Here is a 20,718-nt window from a genome sequence, read left to right on the forward strand (position 1 = left end):
TGCGAACTCTGGGGGAGGAGGTGGGGGTCCACCCAAGTTTTGTGAACGGCGATCTGGTGTTGTGATGCCATGGAACGCACCTTCACCTGTTGGTCGTCCCTCCTCTTCCTGATATCCTCCCTTGTGTGTGGATGGTTGCCCACTGAGTTGACCCAGTTGAAAATTCTCTGCCGTAACTCCATTTTCCTGGCAATGGTGGTTTGCTGTAACTGTGCTCCAAACAGTTGTAGCTCTACCCAGACAATTTCATCGACCATGACCCTCAGCTCGTCTGTGAAGAGCGGGTGCTTTTGACGTGACATGGTGGTTGTGTTGTGGGTGGTGGTGTGTGTTGTGTGCAAGGGTGCAGTGTGTGGTGGTTGGTGGGGTAAGCATGTTTGGTTATGTGCGATGTAGTTATGTGGTGTTTTTATGAAGTGGCGAAGTGTGTATTGTGTAGCTAGTGCAGAGTGTGATGCATTTGTAGTGTGATGGTGGCTATGGTATTCCGTGTTTGAGCTCCTCTCTGTCAGTGTGTATTTCTCTGGTTGCAAAGGTTTGTGGGTGTGTGTGGGTGTGTGTTATATGGTGCAGTGAGCAGGTGTGTGTGGCGTGTGTATGTGTCTCAGATGTGGGGTATCCATACTGTCCAATGTGCTCTTGTGTTCTGGCTGAGGTGAGTTTTTGAGATTGGCAGTTCGGAACACCAGTGATTTACCGCCATGCAACTACCGCTGTGCTGATTTATGGGTCGTAATATGGAGGACCGGATGTGGTCGGCGTGCCGGTGCTGGTGGTGGGACTGCCTCTTTCCCACCCTCAGTTGTCCTGCCGGTGTCAGATTTGTGGCTGTATTTTGTCTGTCTTCACTGTGGACTCTTAATACAGCGGGTAGGATACCGCCACCACTGGCGGCCTTTTGGCATCCGCAACTGCAGTGGTCTTGCCAAAAGACCGCCAAACTCATAATGAGGGCCTTAGATTTGAACAATAGTTTACAGATCTATTGAGATGGGCAGAAACTGAAAACACAATACTGAATAAACTGCAGAAGAACAAGAGGGGTAATTAGAAGGAAGAAATTTGGATGGCAAACCTGCTTGAGCAAAAATATAGCTATATTCATATAATAAGACAATGAACAATGATATAACACGGCCCAACAATGACTGGCTGAGCAAGACATTCAAATGTACACGGAATGTGCATCAGACCTCACAATATCAACTGAGAAAGAAAGAAATTAATACGTGACTTGTTTCACTGTAACAATAAACATTATCACTTACAATATGTCATGATTAACCTTGAAATTTATTGGTTACATAGGTGAAAATCAAAATGCACTTCCAGCCTCCTTATGTAGATGATATGTATTAAGTGTATACGAAGGCAAGTACCTCACTCTTTTTTGTTTAATGTTCTATTAATGTTTGATGTTTAAAGGTTTAATGTTCTATTGATATTGTGTAATACACTAAATAGTTGGTAAATTCAAATGCACAAAAACAAATTCGATGTCTAGAACTGACTGTAGAAATGTATTGTTGGAAATGGCCCTTTCTGCAGGGTTATCCCCAAATCTCTTGCCTTTCTCCTCCCATTTTTCTGCCTCTCTTTTTGTAGGCTTTAGGACTCTGGGGACTTTACCACTGCTAATCAGTGCTAAAGTGCATGCGCTCTTTCCCCTACAACTTGGTATAATTGGTTTACACCTGTTTGGCTTATTTAATTTGCCTGTAAGTCCCTTGTAAAGTGGTATACCATATTCCCAGGGCCTGTAAATTAAGTGCTGCTGGTGGGTCTGCTGCGCAGATTGCGTCACCCACAGAAGTAGCCTTTCAAACACGTCTTAACCCTGCCACTGCAGGGCCTGCGTGCACAGTTTATTGCCACATTCACTTGGCAAATCAAACTACTTGCCAAGGGCTAAACTCCCTTTTTGCTACACCTAATTCACCCCTAAGGTAGACCCTAGTTAGCCCTGTGGGCAGGGTGGTGTGTATGTAAAAGATGGGACATATGTCTTTATGTACTACATGTCTTAGTAGTGACAGTCTATTTAGTTTCTCACTAATGTGAGTGCTGTTCCTCTCATAGGACTGCATTGGAAATGCCCTGCTGTGCCTACGTGATATCTCTGATCTATGAGGAATAGCGTGAGCATGTTTAGTATGTTTGGGATGGTAGCGAAAAATCCTGCTTATTTGTATACGTGGATTTTTTATTACCATGGTAGAAATGCCATTTTGAAAGTGGGCATTTCTCTGTGCTCCTAACTCTCATGCTTTCGAAGCCTGACTCCAATCCACGTCTGGGGCAGAGTGACAGCTCCACTTGGTGCATACTTTCCAGACAGCCATCACACAGGAGAGGCTGCGTGTAACAGAAGAGACATCTGCTTAATAATAGTCTTCCTGGGCTGCGGAGAGGGAGGGTTGTTCACACCTTACATGTGAATAGGTTGTGTCCTGCACTCATCCAGTGGACTGATTACCCCCTAGTGATGTCTGGAGACAGGGCAGGGTTGAAAAGGGGCTGTGCTTGACTTGAAAGGTCTCCTTTGAAGTTACCTCCCCCCTAAACAAAGGCATTCTTGGGTATAGGTAGAAGGGGCTTGCCCCCTGATTTTCAGAGCACCTTTGGAACTGGGACTGAACCTCTGTCAGAAGGACCCCTGCACTGCACCAAAAGACTCATCTGGACTGCTATTCTGTTTGTTGCCCTGCTGCCTGGTGTCTGCTGGGTGGCACAAAGGTCTCATCTGGATTGCTTTTCTGCTTGTGGGCCTGCTGCCAGCTGCTACCTGATTCGTTTTATACAGAGACACTGTGGCCCTATGAGGAGATGCAGCCACTTGGGCATCTTGTGGGCTGGCCTGCCTCTTTGCCCTGTGTTCCACCACCATGTGTTCGTCCAGGGGTCAGTGTGAGATTGCTGGCGGGCATTTGCTGCACCTAGTCCTGCAAATACCTATATAGCGCCTGAGGAGCACTATAATTTTGCGTTGTGCCTGATGACCAGTGCATAGGGAGCACTTCAGCTCCTCATTGCCAGGGGGGAATGCTTTCCCTTGGGTCTCCATAGCCAGCGTGGGGCGAGCGCTCTGTTTTTCTACAAAAACTCCTTTTTACCTCCCCCCCCAAGCAAGCGGACCACACCAGATAGCTTGCTTGGGAGCGGTGCCATTCTGAGGCATGCATCATCTGCCTAGAGGAGCGACTGTGCCAAGAGATCCCCCTTTGAGAGGTCCCGTCCAGCACCTGTGCCGTCGCCCTAGGGAATAGCGTGGTTTCCACACACATTGCAGCTCCACACCAAAGGAGGATTGCCATGGCCATGTCAGTATGGGAGGGGAAGCCCTGACACTGAAGGAGCGTTCTCCACAGGGAGCTGCACCGCTTTGAAGGAAGAGCGCAGGCGGCGGTCCAAGCTGGCAGCTGCACTGCGCTTCCAGGTTGAGTAACGGTGGTGGCCCCAACTCATTTGCCATTGGGGTCCACGGCCGGAGTAATGTTACCACCGTCCCTTGGCCGAACAGCTTTGTGCCCCAGACCTGCTGCCGGCACCTCTGGCACCTCACGGACTACCTTACTTGTGCTTTGAGCTCCCAGGGCAGAGGCCGGCTACCCGGATCTTGCACCACAACAGCTGCGCCAAGCATTTGCGGTCGGCCGGCCCTCTGGTGATCCTACATGAGGGGGCACAAGGAGGGTCTCCCTGCTATTCTCTGCTGGGTGGGTGCCACCACGTTCCTCACTTTGGGCTGGGCCTGGGGGCCTCGCTTGCTGGGGGATAGCACCTCCATTGGGTTGTTGGGTGTGTGACTGCGGACGTGTAGGTGTCTTGGGAGGAGAGGGGAAGGAGGTGCAGGGAGATGCCATGGTGGATGGGTGACTGTTGGGGTGGTGCATGCAGGTATGGTGGATGTGCTGCATGTGGGGGTGTTAATAGTTGTGGTGAGTGTGCATGTGATGAATGGGGTGGATGTATGTGGGTCTGGAAGTGTGATGACTGTAGGTATGACAGGACTAGTGGCTGGATCAGGGAGTGTTGGTGTTGTGCCAGCATGTGTGAGTGGTGTAGTTTCTCTGAAGGAGGGAATGTGTGGGGGTCAGTGTTAAGGAGTGGATGTTGTATGTACAGGTGGGTGTTGCCTGTGTGCATGTCGGTGGTGGGTCTTGTGGTGCTTGTATTTGTCACTGCGAATCGTGTCTGTTGAGGTGGATGATTGGTGGTCTGACTGTGTGTTTTGGATGGGTGTGGGGAGAGGGGTTTGGGATTGAGCAGAGGTAGCTGGAGGAGGGGTGGAAGAAGAAGGGACACTGGCTACCATCAGCAAGGAGGCCAGAGCCTAAAAGGATCTCTGAAGGCAAGACAGGGAACCCTGAATGCCTTCCAGGAACGCATTGCTCTGCTGTACCTGAGCTGCCAGTCCCTGGATGGCATTCACAATGGTTGTCTGACCCACAGAGATGGACCTCAGGAGGTCAATAGCCTCCTCACTGAGGGCAGCAGGACTGACTGGGGAAGAGGTGCCTGCAGCAAAGGAGACACCCACCCTCTTAGGTGAGTGGGCACGGGCAACTGGGTGTGGAGCTTCTGGGAGGGTGGTGCTAGTAAGGGGGTGGTGGACACAGATGGTGCAAGGGTGGTCCCCGATGGGTCCACCACTGCCAGGGAATGTCCGCTGGAGGGAGAATCTGAGGATGATGTTGAAGAACCGGTCTCCCCCATGGCACTCCCCTCACCCTCCATCCCACTGGGTCACTCGGCCTCGTGGGATCCAGCCTCCTGGGTTCCGTTGGCTGCTGCATCCTCACTCACCAGTGCCCCTTCTCCTTCGCCAGATGATGCTGATGCCACAAAGAGAGAGAAAGAGAGGGGGACGGGAGCGAAAAAGAGAGGTAGGGAAATGGTCAATACCTAACTCTCATTGACATATATGAAGATGTACATATCACACTTTACATCTCATGTCAGGGAATGCCATTGCCAATGCACTGCAAGTCTGCCAATACCTATTGCATGTGCACACAGCTACAAATATGGACATGTGGAGGCTGTGACATTGCTGTACTACTAGGATATGCCTAGAACATATGACAATTCACATGGAGTCCTTAAGTTGTCACATGAGTTAGGCCCCTGGGCCATCATCTGAACTAGTAGCACTCCATTTTAGTAAGGCCTAGTCCACACACTGACATCTAAATGAGCAGCACTTGCTGTGCCATCAGCCCTCATCTTAGAGCAATTAGCAGTATCCCATTGTTGTGTTACAACACATCCCTGAACTTTGACAGTGAGGCATGATCCCATAGTCAGCTATCAGTCCAATACTCCAGTCCCATTGAGGCCCTTCTCATGGAGGACATGTTAAGCCAGACCCACATACAGTCAAGGGCAGCTACTGTACCATGACAATGCAAACCCAGTTGCAGTAGGGGACTTACATAGATGGAATAGCATTGACAGTTCTGATACCAAAAAAGATTTGTATGGAGCTGGTCAGACAGAATGAATAGGATGTCGAAATTGGCCCACCCATGTCAAGTTTGGAAGTGCACTTCACTAGCACCATTGCCTTGTCACACTTACCCCATGGTTGCCCTGGTAGGGTCACTGATATATATTGTCGATGTGCACCGTACAGTGTACACATTCACAGTATGCCAGTATGCAGCCACCCAATCCCATTCATGGCCTATCAGGTGCCAGTTTACAGTCAGTACTTACCCCCTTGTGGCTGCTGTGCTGCCCTCACGCACCCATCCACCTCAGGGTAGGCGACTGCCAAAATGCAGGCCATTAGGGGGGGTCAGGGTACGACTGGCACCCCTCCCTCGTTGGGAGGACATCCCCAGCTAAGCCTCCGCAATCTTCCAGGCCCAGCATCTCAGGTCCTCCCACTGCTTTCTGCAATGGGTGCTCCCCTGGCTATGGACCCCCAGGGTCTGCACTTTCTTGCCGATGGTCCTTCAAAGCCCCTTCTTCTGATGGGTGCTGACCTAGATTGCTGACACAGACAGGAGAAGAATGTGATTAGGAGTGGCCTACTTACAACAAACACACACATTGCCGTCCACATCTATCCATGCCCCCAGCATGCATGCATGCCGTGGCTGGTATGGCACCGCCACTCACAGCGACACACCCCTGTCACACACGGCAATGGCATGGGGCTCACCTGTTCCTCTGGTGCCCGATAGAGCTGTCCATACAAGGGTAGGACCCCTTCCACCTGTTTCTCCAGTTCTTCCTGGGTAAAGGCAGAGGCGCTATCACCTGCAAGACGTGACATAATGGCTCCCAGAGAGAGTTCACAGCAGCTCACGTAGTGGAGGTATTGCTTGCAGGACTGTCAGGAGTAAAGTGAGATAGTTGGCAAAAAATAGTGGTAACGGCCGCCGCATACAGGACTGTCACCGCCGGCGGTGATCATCATTGGCACCATTCCCCCATAGGCAGCAATAGCAACCAATGAGAAGTTACAAGGTGGTTATGACTGCCTACCACCATGACGACATACGCCGGCGGAACTGTATCACTTCCAACTGTCCTGTGCTGCTGGACAGGTGGCTGCCATTTTATGTACAGTTAACAGGTTTATCTGAGAAATGTAAGTGTGTCATGACACTGAAATGTCCCAATTAGTGCACAGGCCCATGTATGTATGTCTTACACAGCCACATACACATATGTAACATGAAGTGAATATGAACATGCTGGCCCATTGGCTGTTTTGCTACCTATATCACTGTCATATTTTCATGCATGTCCTGTGTGGGACTCATATGTGCACATGACCTGCACCATCACACATGTGTTGGCTGACACATACCATATACAGGACCAGTTATTGCCAGCACACATGCCATTAATGACACTCCTACATGCCCAATGTTGTTATTGTCACCCGTCACGTCTGCATTGTTTACTGTGTATAACAATATATTGTACTGATAACATGCTTGACCTGCACATCACATGAAACAATATTTCCCTCTCCATCCTAGATATCATGTAATGAGGAGAAGGAGGAATGAACCAGTGCACCATCTGGTAGTCGACCTCGTCACCTTGGAGGAAAGACACATCATGCAGACCAACAAATTGAATCGTGTCACCATCATGGAACTATGTACTCAGTTCGAGGCTGATCTACTGCCTGCCATCTGCAATCCCAATACCATCCCTCCCATGGTCCAAGTGTTGTTGGTGCTGCACTTCCTTGCCAAAGGGTCCTTCCAGTTTACAGTGGGCTTGGCTGCAGGGATGTCTCAGCCCATGATCAGCATTGTGTTGTGGGATATACTGTCAGCTTTCCAGAAGCACCTGGACAATTACATTTGATTTCCCCAACCTGCGGATTGTTCACTGTGAAGGCTGACTTTTATGAGCTGGGACATATTCCTCATGTAATAGGGGCTATTGATGGTACCCATATTGCTTTGGCTCCTCAAAGTGTCAATGAAGAGGTCTATTGGAACCGGAAAACCTTCCACTCTTTAAACGTGCAGGTGGTGTGCTTGGTGGACCAGTATATCTCCCAGGTGACTTCAAAGTTTCCGGGATCTGTCCATGATGTCTACATAATGAGGAACAGCAATATCTCAAACATGATGGCACGTCTACAACGAGAGAGGGCTTGGCTAATTGGTAGGTATCTGTGTGGAAATGTGTCTCTGTTGTTGCAACTGTCAACACTATCTTCCATGTGCCTGTATCTGGTTTCTAACAGGTCCTGCCTCTGTTCACACAAGGGTCTCTGGATAGCCTAACATTACCTGGCTGTTGACACCAGCGAGGTACTCTGCCTCCGATGCAGAGACACATTACAACGAGGCCCATGGTAGGATGAGGCGTGTGATTGAAAGGACATTTGGCCTACTCAAGGCAAGATTTCGATGTCTCCATGTCTCAGGTGGTGCCCTTCTCTACATTCCCCAAAAGATGTATAAGATCATTGTTGCCTGATGCATACTCCACAATCTGGCCTTCTGACATCACATCCCATTACTGGCAGATGGTGATGGACACATCAAGAGTGATGAGGAGGCAGATGAGGATGGTGCAGCTGAGCCCAGAATGGAGTTGATCAATCAGTACTTCCATTGGCCTACGGATATGTTGTGTGTGTGATTTTGCAAATTACATCGTCAAGCTTGGATACAATGAAATATCCATCCTGGGCAGGTTTATCAGTGGGGATGACACATTTACCCTTCCCATATGTGGCTAATGAAGGACGACTGATTGTATGTCTGGAGCAGTGTAAGTGGTCAACACACTGCCATTTTGACCATCTATAGGTTGGCAAGTTTACATCTACCTGGAACAATCCTGTTATGTGTAATGTGTCATGCCATCTCTTGTCCAGAAGTGAGGCAGGCTATGGACTGTATGAAGAGTTTTATTACATATCTACCTGCTGTTTGAGGCATTGATGGCAAGTTGTGTCTGCATACAGTTGGAGGTGTTGTTTACAGCCCATTCCAGGTGTCAGCTCCATGTTTTTGGTTATGTATTTATTGATGTAGAGGTGCAATGTGATGTGAACTGTTTCCTAGGCATATGACAATGGCCATCACAGCAGTTTCCTGCATATGTGCATAGGGTGGCACCTTGACTCCCATTCTGATTTGTGTCCCTTTGTTGTTGTTTTTACAGATTGGACTACTCGGTCTACTCTGGTGTGTGGCTAGGCTAGTGACTCTCCTTTGATACCACTTATAAGCCATCTGTTGTGTCATAAGTTCCCAGCAGAGGATGCATACCACTACTGTGATTTGCACTGAATTTGGGTTGATGGGTGGTACGTGACATATCATTTAAGTTTGTTAACATTTACACATCATGCAATGAAGAAACATATGCATTTTCTGTTCTTAACAGTGTTTATTGTGCATATTGGGTTCAACAGTTGATGAGTGGGGTCATGCTGGATGAAATCCTCATAGTAGATAGCCTAGCTGTAGGTACTACAGGTCCAGTGTCCAAGGGCCATAGAAAAAGATGAGTTATGGCATTGAACAGTCAACAGGGTGTGTCAGTGGCACACAAGGGAGAATGTTCAAGGGAGGTTCACTTCCTGGTGGGACTTTTTGTCTTGGCATCTGCTCCAGCAGAATGCCTGGATGGACGACCACTTTTTTGGGGAGTTCCTCAGCTACAGAGGGAGGGGTGTCAGTGGCCTGTGGGTCCCCCGGCAGGGCTTCCAGTCCACTGGCTGCCACAGTAGTAGATGGCTCTGATCCTGGGTTGCCAATGGAAGGGGCTTACTGGTGGTTGGAGGTGGGATGCAGGATAGTGGGGAGGTCCCTGAGCACCCCTGCAATGGTGGCCATGAAGGCATTGAGCGTCTGCCACTGTTGCATGGCCTCCTGGTGGTATTTCCTCTGCAAGCTTTGGTTTGCCTCCAAGATGATGATTATTTGACCCATCTTTTCCTGGGATTGCTGGTATGCAACCAGGACTTGTGAAATTGACTTCTGGTCAGTTGGTTCCCTTGGCTTCCCCATCCTCTGGCCCACAGGTGCACTCTAACACCCCCTCCCCCTGTGCCTGTGCCTGTGACACAGACAGTGTGCCCACTCCCAATGTCACTAGGACCTTCATTGTTTTGGTTTTGAGGGTTTGCTCTGGTCCCTGTACTGCAGGGCACACAATTGATTGTGTCGGAGGACGAGGGGTTGGTTGTGTGCAGGTTGAGGCTGGGAGTGGAGGACTGACCAGATGTCCCCAATGGGCCAGGTAAGGTGTCACTGTCCATGCATCCTGAGGCGTAGTCATGACTAGGGACTTCATCCTGGGGAGGGCTGGATGTCTCTGGCATTGTCTCCATGGTGCCAGCGGCTGAGGTACCTGTGAAAGGAGTGGAAGAGTGTTGCCTGATGAAGCTGTGATTTTTTGTCTTTCTCTAATCCATACAGTAGCTTCACTTGATTCCCACTTATGGCAATAACAGATGCAGCACTGCAGACATTGTTTGTGGACTGTGAGGGGGATGACACGTTACTTTGTGAAATGGGGCATGGAAATTGCATAGCTGTCACTGCCATGAGTTTTCCTCATTCTGTGCATCCAGTTGGTCTAGGAGTGCAAGGGTTGTACATGCAGGTGTTGTATTGTGCAATCCGGTTAACAGGTATTGCAGCGGATGAGCAGGTGCATTGTGGGAGTCGTAGTGTTTGTTATTAGCATTGCTATCCGTGCACTTGGAAGGGACTGTGTGAGCAATGTTGCTGGGTGGTGTTGTTGCATGCAGGGGAGGGGTATTAGGTGATTGGGTGTGAGGTGGAGTGGTTGATAGGTTGATTTGGGGAGAGATAGGGTGGTGAGGAAGCATGCTGGACAGGAGTAGTTGGTGACTTTCCAGACTCCAGTCGTCTGGGTATTCCAGTCAGGCCCTCAGGATGCAGTATTGCCAAGACCTTCTCCACCCACAATGCGAACTCTGGGGGAGGAGGTGGGGGTCCACCCAAGTTTTGTGAACGGCGATCTGGTGTTGTGATGCCATGGAACGCACCTTCACCTGTTGGTCGTCCCTCCTCTTCCTGATATCCTCCCTTGTGTGTGGATGGTTGCCCACTGAGTTGACCCAGTTGAAGATTCTCTGCCATAACTCCATTTTCCTGGCAATGGTGGTTTGCTGTAACTGTGCTCCAAACAGTTGTAGCTCTACCCAGACAATTTCATCGACCATGACCCTCAGCTCGTCTGTGAAGTGACATGGTGGTTGTGTTGTGGGTGGTGGCGTGTGTTGTGTGCAAGGGTGCAGTGTGTGGTGGTTGGTGGGGTAAGCATGTTTGGTTATGTGCGATATAGGTATGTGGTGTTTTTATGCAGTGGCGAAGTGTGTATTGTGTAGCTAGTGCAGAGTGTGATGCATTTGTAGTGTGATGGTGGCTATGGTATTCCGTTTGTGAGCTCCTCTCTGTCAGTGTGTATTTCTCTGGTTGCAAATGTTTGTGGGTGTGTGTGGGTGTGTGTTATATGGTGCAGTGAGCAGGTGTGTGTGGTGTGTTTATGTGTCTCAGATGTGGGGTATCCATACTGTCCAATGTGCTCTTGTGTTCTGGCTGAGGTGAGTTTTTGAGATTGGCAGTTCGGAACACCAGTGATTTACCGCCATGCAACTACCGCTGTGCTGATTTATGGAGGACCGGATGTGGTCGGCGTGCCGGTGCTGGTGGTGGTACTGCCTCTTTCCCACCCTCAGTTGTCCTGCCGGTGTCAGATTTGTGGCTGTATTTTGGCTGTCTTCACTGTGGACTCTTAATACAGCGGGTGGGATACCGCCACCACTGGCGGCCTTTTAGCATCTGCAACTGCAGTGGTCTTGCCAAAAGACCGCCAAACTCATAATGAGGGCCTTAGATTTTGAACAATAGTTTACAGATCTATTGAGATGGGCAGAAACTGAAAACACAATACTGAATAAACTGCAGAAGAACAAGAGGGGTAATTAGAAGGAAGAAATTTGGATGGCAAACCTGCTTGAGCAAAAATATAGCTATATTCATATAATAAGACAATGAACAATGATATAACACGGCCCAACAATGACTGGCTGAGCAAGACATTCAAATGTACACGGAATGTGCATCAGACCTCACAATATCAACTGAGAAAGAAAGAAATTAATACATGACTTGTTTCACTGTAACAATAAACATTATCACTTACAATATGTCATGATTAACCTTGAAATGTATTGGTTACATAGGTGAAAATCAAAATGCACTTCCAGCCTCCTTATGTAGATGATATGTATTAAGTGTATACAAACGCAAGTACCTCACTCTTTTTTGTTTAATGTTCTATTAATGTTTGATGTTTAATGGTTTAATGTTCTATTGATATTGTGTAATACACTAAATAGTTGGAAATTCAAATGCACAAAAACAAATTCGATGTCTAGAACTGACTATAGAAATGTATTGTTGGAAATGGCCCTTTCTGCAGGGTTATCCCCAAATCTCTTGCCTTTCTCCTCCCATTTTTCTGCCTCTCTTTTTGTAGGCTTTAGGACTCTGGGGAATTTACCACTGCTAATCAGTGCTAAAGTGCATGCGCTCTTTCCCCTACAACTTGGTATAATTGGTTTACACCTGTTTGGCTTATTTAATTTGCCTGTAAGTCCCTTGTAAAGTGGTATACCATATTCCCAGGGCCGGTAAATTAAGTGCTGCTGGTGGGTCTGCTGCGCAGATTGCGTCACCCACAGAAGTAGCCTTTCAAACATGTCTTAACCCTGCCACTGCAGGGCCTGCGTGCACAGTTTATTGCCACATTCACTTGGCAAATCAAACTACTTGCCAAGGGCTAAACTCCCTTTTTGCTACACCTAATTCACCCCTAAGGTAGACCCTAGTTAGCCCTGTGGGCAGGGTGGTGTGTATGTAAAAGATGGGACATATGTCTTTATGTACTACATGTCTTAGTAGTGACAAACAGTCTATTTAGTTTCTCACTAATGTGAGTGCTGTTCCTCTCATAGGACTGCATTGGAAATGCCCTGCTGTGCCTACGTGATATCTCTGATCTATGAGGAATAGCGTGAGCATGTTTAGTATGTTTGGGATGGTAGTGATGTCTGGAGACAGGGCAGGGTTGAAAAGGGGCTGTGGTTGACTTGAAAGGTCTCCTTTGAAGTTACCTCCCCCCTGAACAAAGGCATTCTTGGGTATAGGTAGAAGGGGCTTGCCCCCTGATTTTCAAAGCACCTTTGGAACTGGGACTGAACCTCTGTCAGAAGGACCCCTGCACTGCACCAAAAGACTCATCTGGACTGCTATTCTGTTTGTTGCCCTGCTGCCTGGTGTCTGCTGGGTGGCACAAAGGTCTCATCTGGATTGCTTTTCTGCTTGTGGGCCTGCTGCCAGCTGCTACCTGATTCGTTTTATACAGAGACACTGTGGCCCTATGAGGAGGTGCAGCCACTTGGGCATCTTGTGGGCTGGCCTGCCTCTTTGCCCTGTGTTCCACCACCATGTGTTCGTCCAGGGGTCAGTGTGAGATTGCTGGCGGGCATTTGCTGCACCTAGTCCTGCAAATACCTATATAGCGCCTGAGGAGCGCTATAATTTTGTGTTGTGCCTTATGACCAGTGCATAGGGAGCACTTCAGCTCCTCATTGCCAGGGGGGAATGCTTTCTCTTGGGTCTCCATAGCCAGTGTGGGGCGAGCGCTCTGTTTTTCTAGAAAAACTCCTTTTTACCTCCCCCCCCCCAAGCAAGCGGACCACACCAGATAGCTTGCTTGGGAGTGGTGCCATTCTGAGGCATGCATCATCTGCCTAGAGGAGCGACTGTGCCAAGAGATACCCCCGTGAGGGATCCCGTCCAGCACGTGAGCCGTCGCCCTAGGGAATAGCGTGGTTTCCACACACATTGCGGCTCAACACCAAAGGAGGAGGATTGCCATGGCCATGTCAGTATGGGAGGGGAAGCCCTGACACTGAAGGAGCGTTCTCCACAGGGAGCTGCACCGCTTTGAAGGAAGAGAGCAGGCGGCGGTCCGAGCTGGCAGCTGCACTGCGCTTCCAGGTTGAGTAACGGTGGTGGCCCCAACCCATTTGCCATTGGGGTCCACGGCCGGAGTAATGTTACCACCGTCCCTTGGCCGAACAGCTTTGTGCCCCAGACCTGCTGCCAGCACCTCTGGCACCTCACGGACTACCTTACTTGTGCTTTGAGCGCCCAGGGCAGAGGCCGGCTGCCTGGATCTTGCACCACAACAGCTGCGCCAAGCATTTGCGGTCGGCCGGCCCTGTGGTGATCCTACATGAGGGGGACAAGGAGGGTCTCCCTGCTATTCTCTGCTGGGTGGGTGCCACCACGTTCCTCACTTTGGGCTGGGCCTGGGGGCCTCGCTTGCTGGGGGATAGCACCTCCATACTTTGGGCACCAATATCTGTGGTATGCATACGGATCAAATCCTCAATGGAGGCTCTACTAAAACGTACTACATTCTCTGTAGTAGGCGTGTAGGGACACCTGCAGCCTTCCCATTTTCATCAGTGTATTGGGTTCTACCAGGCTCCCAGAAAATTACTGTAACTCCACTAATAGGAGTGCAGGGGTCCTGGTACCCATGCAGGATTATAATTGATATTCTGATAATGATACTGTGATGAGTCATGTACCTTTTATTGCTTTCGATGCACACTATTTATGATTCATATGCCTTACTGCTGAATGTCATGCTCCAAGATATCCACTGATAAGGTGTTGCATGTCACTGGGGCTTATTGTGTTACACAGAATAACAAGTACTATTCAGTAGTGACTTGATATGTTCCATGCTTATGATCTATGGTGTTTTATGGTGATGTATGTGCCTAATTGCTATCACCTTAAGCCGCCTATGGCTGAGGCACTTGCTGACCGCATGCAACTGCGGCACTTTGCATTATGACAATACTGGGTCTTTCTACTGGGACTGCATAATGTGCATAGTGCATATGATCTCTGATGTATTTGGCCTAATGATATATGTGCAATAATATCTCTATTGTTATATAATCTGGCGTGGAGTCTCTTTTGTGGTGCATTTATTGTGTCAGTGGTGTGAGTGTGTTGCACAAACGCTTTACACATTTTGCTCTTGGATAAGCCTGACTACTCGTGCCAAGCTACCAAGGGGGAGAGCAGGGGTTATCTTGGGTGTGTAGCTCCCTTGCCCTGACTTGAGTGGTGGGTTCTGCCTGGCTGAGGTGCATACCCTATCCTACCAGAAACCCAATTTCTAACATTTATTGTATAACTTGTGAATACTCCAAGGTATATTAATTTTGTTTTACTTTTAAATCAATCAAAACACTTTAAAAAAATAAAAGGTTATTTGGTATATATTTGAGCATGATTGACCTGTAGAGGTTCTAAAAAAGATATGAGTTGAACTAATCAACTTGGCTGACCTACACTTTTGTGGGTGTGTCTTAGGATTTGCATGTCCCTACCAATGCCCCTTCTTGATTTTCAATGGAAGTCCCGTTTTGTATTTCATAAAACACATTTTTGCTCCTTACTTGTCCACACCCACATTTATTTTTTAGTATGCAGACTTGTACCTACACATGGCAACTTCTAACTATGTTGTGATATGACATCATATGTCATGACCAGTACATGTGAATTTTGGCACAGAAAACACAAACATTCAGATGCTTTTCCCCATTTGGATAGGAAAAACTTGTGATAGTGGTTATTTATAAGACCTGAAAAATTTATATCAGTTTTTATCAGGTCCAATATATCATTCTCCACCAACCTCTTACAATGAAGGCCTCGCACAGTTAGGCTATCAGGATTGTAAAATGCCTCAAATTACATGTGAATGTGCTATGTGATCAGTGCTTAATTTGAGCCGGTGACAACAGGTGGGGCCCACTGACACTCATTTTTTGGGGCCCAGCACTTATTATTCCTCATAAGACTTTGACCCAGAGCAAGAGAGAAAAAACACCGAAAGGGGAAAGAATAAGGAAGCGAAAAACCGAAAAAAATAATGACAGATGCCGAAATCAGCAAAGAAAAAGAACCTGCAAGAGTGAGATAATTGGGCAAATAGTGTATAATGGGGATTAAAGAGGCAGAGTCAAGGGTATGCATCTTGGTTTCTGGCAACTTTGACATTTGATAGCTCCAGCCGCAGGTTTCTGAGAAATCTTAGGACACTGGTGCTTATTATGTTGCAATAAGTCTCCTTGCGATGTATAATCAGTGAGGTCGGACAATACTGGACATGGAACTGAATTATTCAGTGGCAGAAACCCAACTCAGGTTAAAGATAAGAATATTAACCTAGTGTTAAGATATAAATGGAAGTCAGCAGCAGTTAATACAAGCACGCTGAAGGAGTAGCAGAGGCCACCAACCAATCTACATAGTTGTGCCTGCTACAACCAAAAGAGTAAGCTACTAGCCAATGCAGAAAAGAGAATGATTCCTGGTCATCTCAAATAAAAATAGAAGTTAATCCAGTCTAAATACTGTAAATATTTGGCTATAATATTCTAAATCTCAATTCATGTGTCTAACATTGGTGCTGCAGTACAAAACAAGTGACCCATAAACTTGGGTAATTCAAGATTTCATTGTCTTTGCTGGAGCACTCACAATCATAAGCATGCCTGGGAAGAGTAGGGAAACGGTGGGCTGAACAACTAAATTGTAATTCTAGGCAGTTTACTGAGACTGTTTGCTAATGTACCTAAAGAAGATAGGTGATGTGTTAGAATGTATCCTGTAGGCTGGACCCGGTGTATCGACAGGTTGGATGGATCTAAAGCACCTCCAAGCAATACCTGGTGGCAGATTTCACATACAGTATTGAAACGGAGGCCACACTATGAACTGACCAGCATTCAAGACAGACACAGAGATGTACGAGGGCCTTTGGAGTAAATGTTGGTTGTGAAAGCTATAAGGTACTCAATTGATTTTGTTTGGTTCTTAGAGACTAAAAACTCAACAAATGTTATTTTTATTTTTTTGCTTTATTTCAATAGCCCAGCCATTATCTCAAAAGGTGTTAGGGAAATGAAATAGCTGTAGGAATATTTTGAAAACATAAATCCCAAAGCTTCACAGGTATATAAAAAAGTTTATATTTCTGTATAGTGGGGTATGTTAAGACAATGATTGCTTAAATACTATCAATAGAGAAAGTAGAGTGGCCCCAACCAGTCAAGGAAAATAAATGATGCAGTGTAGTAATTCTAAGCTCTTCTCAGCATGAAATAAGCTTATGATGTAATCCTCAGTAAAGGAGAAACTTCACATAGATCGTGTGGTGAGAATAGGATAGCAGGGGAAGGAAGAGAACAGCAGTAGATTTTGGGTCACCTTCATAAGCATAGGCAGTGACAAATGACCAGGTGTAGATTGGTGAAACCTTCATTGTGACTACTGGACCCTTGTATCATAAGAATATGGTGACCAAGGACTGTCACAAGGTAAGTTAGAAATTATTCTACAGTTGATGACCTTTCAGCAAGCTTTATACATCTTATGGGTGGGTCGTTTGTAATCTAAAAGGGTGTGTTAAATCATCATTTGTGAGCAAAGAAATGTTCAGCAAATAAGTGTTTACAAATGCTGCACAGTGCAGATCTCTGAAGTAAGCATTCTCATTCTTGCTTTCTTGTATCTACCCTCTGACTTTTGACTTCAACAACTCCTGTTTCCCAAAAGGTCCCCCGAGCCCGGGCCAGCTTTATCGCTGGTGATACCTAGTGCGACAATATTTTTGGCACACCCCTAATGACCTACTTTTCCATGAATTCCCTCACTACCACTGACTCTAGTGCCCTTTATCTCTCCGTAGCCCCTCTACGATATACATTTCCATTTTTTTAGCGGTATTCATATTCCACTTACACTCAGTTATGTGATCTGCATCGTACATGTTCTTTGCAGCTGCACATTAATCATCTGAGCTTCTTTATGATTGAGCCAAAACTGTGACAAAAATGATTTCTCTCCGGCAGGAACATTAATCACCAGAGTTATCTTGACATTTTTATTGTTGCCTGAAAACTGTTGGATACACAAGGAACTCTGCCGAAACTGCTTTTAAACTCATAGGTTATCTTAAACAAAGCACCCCCTTTCCCCTCCATAAGGTCAGCGTCAGGTGCGCCTGCACTGGCCACACTGCCCTGAAGCCAGCCCTGCCCGAGTGACATAGAAATGTCTTCCCAGAGGTGAATTTGCAGGCCCGCTGACCGACCGCAGTTGTCATCTGTGAGAGTTTGTTAAGAAGTGCAATCCTAATGCTGTAGGCCCAGAAGGGACTAAACACAACACATTTGCACATGTATGGTTTTCTAAGTACACTAAATTGGGGCATTAACTTGTTGGTGAAAAATCATCTGCAACCAGTTAAAATTTGACTAAGCCAACCCCATGTGTCCCGGTGCAACCACTTACAAGCCTCACAGTTTACTGGGGAAATAGCTACAAAGCAGCGAATAACATATCCGGGGGCGGCACCTTCAACTAAAAAGGCAAACAACAAGTATTCGTATTATTAAGGTTTGTTGTTGTCTTTACATCTAAATCAATCAATCAATCAGGATTTGTAAGGTGTGGCTAATCACCTTACAAGGTATCAATGCGCATCAGGTCCCAAAGAAAGCAGTGACAATGAAGGAATGGGAAGAAGAAGACACACAAAAATGCGGGGAAAAGCAAGAGAAAGCACACACAAAAACAGTGGAAAAATCAAGGAGAATGCAGTGAAAATGAGGGGAAAGAAGGAGACGGTACACAAAACAACGGGAAAAAGCAAGGAGAAAGAAGAGAGAACGAGGGAAAAGCAGAGAGAGGGCACACAAAAAACAGTGGAAAGAAAGGAGAAAGCAGAGAAAATGAGGATAAAGCAAGTGGAAGACACAAAAAACAGGAAAAAGCAAGGGGAAAGCAGAGAAAATTAGGAAATAGCTAGTAGAAAGCATACAAAAAACTAAAGAAAATGCAAGAAGTAAGCAGTGAAATCTAGGGAATAACCAGGAGAGGACACACAAAAAACGGGAAAAAGCAAGGAGAAAGTAGAGAGAAAGAGGGAAATACAAGGGGAGGGCACACAAAAATGCTGGGAAAAGCAAGGAGAAAGCAGTGAGAACAAGGGAAAAGCGAAGGCACACAAAAACAGCAAAAAAGCAAAGAGAAAGCAGTGACAAATTAAGGAAAAGCAAGGAACAGGCACAAAAAATTGGGACAAAGAAGGAGAAAACAGTGAAAACGAGGGAAAAGCAAGAAGAGGGCACACAAAAACCAGGGGAAAAGCAAGGAGAAACCAGTGAGAATGAGGGAAAAGCAAGGAGAAGGCACTCTAAAACGGGGAAAAGCAAGAAGAGGGCACACAAAAACCAGGGGAAAAGAAAGGAGAAACCAGTGAGAACGAGGGAAAAGCAAGGAGAAGGCACTCTAAAACGGGGGAAAAAGCAAGAAGACAGGAGCAAGAACGGTGCAGCACAGAGAGAAAGAGCCTGGCCTGGGACCATTTCAAGTGGAAGGATGAAAGGTTGAGTCAGCCCTGGTTTGACTCCTACTAATGACTTTTCTTTTTTTTTAATGTTTATTGAGAAGTACATGTCAATATACAAACTGTGTTAAATAGAGAAACAATAAATCAAATGATGGCCATATAAGAAAAATATTATGAAATATTACCTTCTCCTACTGACTTTTCAAGGGTAGCAAAGAGCTAGACAGTAGACGCGTAATTCTAGGCTATTGGCTAAGAACACCTGGGGTCAGCTGGAACATGAGTCACTGTACAGCTTAGGTCAGACTTAGCTAGGAAGCAGTGAACGGGCGACCTGTGCAGTAGAGACTGTCAGCAGCGCCCCAAAGCGACCGGCTCAGTTGAACAAAACAGGAACTATTGCTAACGCGCAGACACTGCCCTCATACCCAAAACGGTGCTACTCACCATGCACGGATGTAATTTAAAGCGCCTCGCAGTATAAAATGACGTCCCCCAAGCGCCATCGGGAAGTGTACCTACGGACACGATCCCTGTTTCATCAGCTACATTTCAAAACGCTTTGTAATTATTTGAGAATGATAGAAATCGCGCAATTCACATTTGAATAACCAGTTCAAAGCGACGGTACTGGCTATGACCATATCTGTGAATAATTTCACATTTCTTTTACGCAGTAAAACTCCACAATATACCGCCTATAGGTCCAGCAGTAGCTTGCATATATTTCACCAAAAACAGATAATGAGTCGTTCTGTTGTGGCTGCCGCGTGAGTTCACAATAATTCCCTGCTCCCTTCCAGCAGACTTTCACATGCACCCTTTGGAAGCGCAGCTCCTCAATTTCACACATCATGAATTCTTCGAGCGTGAGCAGACGCGCATTCACCAAAGCACATATACTTTGCACTAGGGGCCGGTGTCCGGTTAGCAGCTTCCCACTCGGTCCCACAGACACCCACAGCCGCCTCCCCCCCCCCCCCCAGAGGCCCAGCACCATTTTGAAGACGTGCGCGGTAGTATTTACCTGTGCAGAGAACAACCCGGTGGAGCTGAAGGGGCATCTGTAGAGATAGCGGGGCCCTGTCTCGTGCTCTGTTGTCTGGGGTGACTGCCTTTCAGCCGCCTGTCTGCATTGTTGTTCTGCTTTTTTTATCCAGTTGTAGAGGAAGTGCTGCTGTTACCAGGAAGGAAGCTTTAACCACGTTGATCAAACAATCGATGGCTCATTTTAGCATCTCAGAATCTACTTCCTGATGTTACAGACACAGCACATATTTACCGTTTTACAATACAGAATTGTTTTTAATGCAAACATAGTTGAATTACATGAGGCTGTTAAAATATTGCCAAATAAGAATTACAAAGGAATGATGACAACATCCAACCTTCTTCAGACAAACATTTCTTCCTAATTTCTGTGACAGTATAATATATGTGTACCTTTCACAGCCTAGCATAATAAATATGTAGTGTCAACCAGATGTCAAGACCCCTCGTTAAGTGAGTGTCAAAGAGGCCAAACAATATACAAAAAAGACAGAGAAAATGTAAAATGCACTATCGATGCAATTTTCTGAATTACATTTTCTGTATCATAATTACAGTATTGCTTCAGATTTCAATGAAACGTGGTTAAAAAAGCACTTATAGCCAAGTACATAGGAGAAATCAAGATAGGTCTGCAAGCCTATGATCTTAGAGACCTTCAAACTATACAAACTCCTAAAATGAGAA

The 20,718-nt window shown here is 46.7% G+C and overlaps 1 protein-coding gene across 1 annotated transcript in view; it reads right to left on the minus strand.

Annotated features, from left to right (window-relative positions):
• PIK3CG (phosphatidylinositol-4,5-bisphosphate 3-kinase catalytic subunit gamma) overlaps positions 1–20,139 on the minus strand; it is a 271,650-nt gene extending 251,511 nt beyond the window's left edge. The window contains exon 1 of the mRNA XM_069229845.1: positions 20,009–20,139. The gene's annotated coding sequence lies outside the window, so the exon portion shown is untranslated. The remainder of the gene's footprint in view (positions 1–20,008) is intronic.
• Positions 20,140–20,718: the final 579 nt, after the last annotated feature.

The sequence above is a fragment of the Pleurodeles waltl genome, chromosome 4_1 (genome assembly GCF_031143425.1).
Source record: "Pleurodeles waltl isolate 20211129_DDA chromosome 4_1, aPleWal1.hap1.20221129, whole genome shotgun sequence".
Lineage (NCBI taxonomy): Eukaryota > Metazoa > Chordata > Amphibia > Caudata > Salamandridae > Pleurodeles > Pleurodeles waltl.